The 4442-nt window shown below is 37.9% G+C and overlaps 1 non-coding gene across 1 annotated transcript; it reads left to right on the forward strand.

Annotated features, from left to right (window-relative positions):
- The first annotated feature begins 1126 nt into the window (after positions 1-1126).
- On the forward strand, positions 1127-1207 carry MIR2285M-5 (microRNA mir-2285m-5). Its single transcript, NR_107784.1, has one exon. It is a non-coding gene; the product is annotated as a microRNA mir-2285m-5 (primary transcript).
- The last annotated feature ends 3235 nt before the right edge of the window (positions 1208-4442 follow it).

Genomic DNA, 4442 nt, shown 5'->3' on the forward strand with positions numbered 1-4442 from the left:
GATATACAGATGATATACAGTACTGCCAGATACATTTACATTTTTTACCTAGATGATATATACATTGATCTTCCTGCTTTTTAATCTGAAGACATTTTTTGTCTATGAGAAAGCACTCTCTTGATCCATTGAGAGAGTATCACTCAGTCATGTCTGACTCTTTTCGACCCCAGGCTTCTCTGTCCATGGAATACTCCAGGCAACAATACTAGAGTGGGTAGCCTTTCCCTTCTCCAGGGGATCTTTCCAACCCAGAGATCAAACCTGGGTCTCCTGCACTGCAGACAGATTCTTTATTATCTGAGCCACCTGGAGAGCCCCAGTTCATCCATAATAGGCCAGAAATACTGAGTAATTAATATCCATGGACAACCTTAAACAAGTGAGAGATTGCTAGAAAATAGATTAATGCTTCCAACAGGGATATCATGGTCATTATGGCTCAACAGTAGAGTAATTAGTGAATCGATTTAAAGAAAAAAATTAAGTGAATGATGTCCTGGAAGATCACACTTCTGGGAAAGCTCACAAAGGTGGCCAATGTGCAAAATCCAGGAGTCCAAGAAGGAGTGTGAGATTTGAAGGGGAAACCTGGCTGTCACCCACATGACTATTTCTTTGCTGATGTTAATACCTCTTGCCTGAAATTCCATTTATCACTGTACTTGAAGGCCTACTGCTCCTTCAAGATTCTCCTCAAAACTTTAGCTTTTCCTAAAACTTACCTTTGACACCTCAAGTTGAATTATTAGCTCTTCAAAAATATTTATAACATTTTGCCAATTTTAGGACTCTCCACAGTGTTCTACTCAATATACTGTCGTTCTTATTGACATATCTGTGCTTCCCAGTCAGTTTGTGAATTCCCTGGTAGCATGAGCTTTGCCTTGGTGCTACCACATTGTAAGGTTTGTTTGTTTGTTTTCATATGTTAATATCAGAATCTGTTGAGTAAACCAGTGAGATTAAATGAGTTTTAAATATTTTAAAAATAATTTTATAAGCTGTATTTCTTACTAAATGGACCTAATATATTGTAATTAAAGTTTCTAACTTTGTCACTTTTCTTAATTCTGGATAAGTGCTAAAATGTAAATCATATTGTCTACATAGCAGCTAAGTATGGTATTGGTTTGGCCAAAAAGTGCATTGGGATTTTTGCATAAAGCTTACAGAAAACGCAAATGAACTTTTTGGCCAACTTGATAGATTGAAAATTTGTTTGCAATTATTCAACTTTTGTTAAACTTTTTATTTTCTGTTGGGTATAGCCTATTAACATTGTTGAGATAGTTTCAGGTGAACAGCGAAGGGACTCAGCTCTACATATACATGTACTATTCTCCCCCAAACTCCCTTCCCATCAATGCTGTCATATATTCCTGCTCACAGTCCAATGTGCTATACAGTAGGACCTTATTGATTATCCATTTTAAATATAGCAGTGTGTACATGTCCATCCTAAACTCCCTATCATATCTCCCCTTCCTTACCCCTGGCAACCATCAGTTTGTTCTCAAAGTCTGTGAATCTCTTCATCTTTACCAATATTTACACTGTGTTTGCTTTATGATGAAGAGAACATTCTCTCCCATCCCTAGACTGTGAGTTTAGCTGTGTTATGTGCTTTGGCCAAAGAAGTGCTTAGTCGCTTACTTGGCTCCAATTCATATGGCCCCATGTACTACAGCCTGCCAGGCACCTCTGTCCATGGAGATTCTCCAGACAGGAATACTGGAATAGGTTTCCATGCCCTCCTCCAGGGCATCTTCCCAACCCAGGGATCAAACCAGTTTTCCTGCATTGCAAGTGGATTCTTTACCGTTTGAGCCACCAGAGAAGTTTGGACAAAGATATGTCTATGAAAATGATAGTAACGTAGTTACAGGTTGAGGCCATTAGGAGGCTCACATGATTTTGTTTTGTTCCTGTGTAGACCTAGATAGCATATTGAAAAACAGAGACATTACTTTGCCAACAAAGGTCTGTCTAGTCAAGGCTATGGTTTTTCCAGTGGTCATGTATGAATGTGAGAGTTGGACTGTGAAGAAGGCTGAGCGCCAAAGAATTGATGCTTTTGAACCATGGTGTTGAAGAAGACTCTTGAGAGTCCCTTGGACTGCAAGGAGATCCAACCAGTCCATTCTGAAGGAGATCAGCCCTGGGATTTCTTTAGAAGGAATGATGCTAAAGCTGAAACTCCAGTACTTTGGCCACCTTATGTGAAGAGTTGACTCATTGGAAAAGACTCTGATGCTGGGAGGGATCGAGGGCAGGAGAAGAAGGGGACAACAGAGGATGAGATGGCTGGATGGCATCATCGACTCGATGAACGTGGGTTTGAGTAAACTCTGGGAGTTGGTGATGGACAGGGAGGCCTGGCGTGCTGCGATTCATGGGGTCGCAAAGAGTTGGACATGACTGAGCGACTGAACTGAACTGAACTGATGCCTCTAACACTGCCATGCAACACAGTCCCTTGGGGAATGACTATCCCCTCAACCTCATCCCTAGGATGACACAGATGGAGACCAAAGCCGTCTAGAAGGGAAATCTCTATTGAGAACGGGATGTGACACTTTTCCTCCAATAGAAATTCTAAGAGAATGTTCTGTCGTGTAAAACAAGGCATGATACACTAAGTTCATTATTAATGCCACTTTTCATAATTTTTTTTTTACCAATTTTGCTTGTTTAATTAAATTATATAGGTTCAAGTAAGTGCCAGCCATGTCATGGAAATTCCAAAAAAAAAAAAAAATGAATGGTTAGTTTTAATAGCCTCACCTTATAATTAAAATCAACAACAATATTAAAAAATCTTAAGATATTAGAAGAGAGAATATCAATTATTTTCCATCAACTCATGGTTATAGGTTTATCAAGTAACTGGCTATATCACACTCAAATAATTCGGACATGCCTCTGGCACTAGAAAACTAATTACACTCTTTTTTTACACTTAATAAGTCCCATAAATCATAATGTTTAATTTTGCAGCACAATAATTCATCTCAAAAATGTAGCTTTTCTTGGCAGGAAAATAACAGAACCTTTATTCATATATGAAAAGTTACTGGTCTATAAATTTATAGTATTAGGTTATTTTATTGTTTTCGTCACTTGAGATTCATGTTTATACATTGTTCATCTTTCTTCACAGGTACACTTCTTTATTAAAACTAAATGTAAACAAAATTCAAAAGTGGCTCCATGGCAATGCCACTCATTTCAGTTCCATGGCAGTGCCGCTCCATGACAGTTCCACAAATTTCAAACCAAACAGTTCTGCTAAGTTGATCTCTGTAGGTTCATTCCTGCATTTCACATTAAGACAACTGAAGACCTTTGAAATGTAGTTATGAGAGAAAGACAGCAAAGCTTCTGAAATCCTCTATTTAGGCAGCTTAGAATATATTTTATTGCTGTTTGGACTTCATTTGGTTTGAGGGATATACATTCATATCTTTATGATTATTGAGGAGTTTCAAAATATTTCCAGTAGAAATTTAGGAGTATTTTAATTTTTGTGCCTTCTGTTAGTATCCATATACACTACTTCAGAAAATATTTATGTGTCCCACAATTTTTTTAAAAAATTGCTGAAATATGTATAATTTAGAATCATTGTGTCTCAGGATTCAAGAACACACAATGAGTTGTATTATAAGCCTTTCCTTTATTCCTCTGTTCCAGTGCTTGGAAAACTACACATCCTGATGACCAAATCAGGGCTACCATCTGGTCAGCCTGTTGATTTGTGAAATGTCTCTGGCTGCTCTCATGCCACAGTGGCAGAGGTGAGTCCTTGCGAAAGAGACTGGGTGTCTTGAAAAGTCTAAAAGATTACCTAAGTGGCTCTTTAGAGAACATGTTTACTGACTCTTGCTCTATTAAATGCCATTTAATATACATGGTTACTGGAGTGGAATTGTACACAGTTTAACGTATAAAATGAGAGAATTGGATTCTAGAAAACAAGTGGTTGCTTAACATCGTATAGTAAACTGAAGTTAATTCTGGTACTCAGCTGATGTTATGTTATTTGGAATTCAGTGTGTTTCCTCTACTGCAAGAATGTGAGAACTGCTTGTTAAGCTGTGCAAGCTAGACATCATTTAAAATTAGGACACTTAGGGAGTGGGAGGTGATTTGGGAGAATGGCATTGAAACATGTATAATATCATATAAGAAACGAATCGCCAGTCCAGGTTTGATACAGGATACAGGATGCTTGGGGCTGGTGCACTGGGATGACCCAGAGGGATGGTATAGGGAGGGTGGTGGGAAGGGGGTTCAGGATTGGGAACACGTGTACACCCATGGCAGATTCATGTTGATGTATGGCAAAACCAATACAATATTGTACAGTAATTAGCCTCTAATTAAAATAAATTTACAAAAAAGAAAATATATTTAAAAAAACAAAGATTAAAAAAAAA

This window comes from Bos taurus, chromosome 8 (genome assembly GCF_002263795.3).
Source record: "Bos taurus isolate L1 Dominette 01449 registration number 42190680 breed Hereford chromosome 8, ARS-UCD2.0, whole genome shotgun sequence".
NCBI lineage: Eukaryota > Metazoa > Chordata > Mammalia > Artiodactyla > Bovidae > Bos > Bos taurus.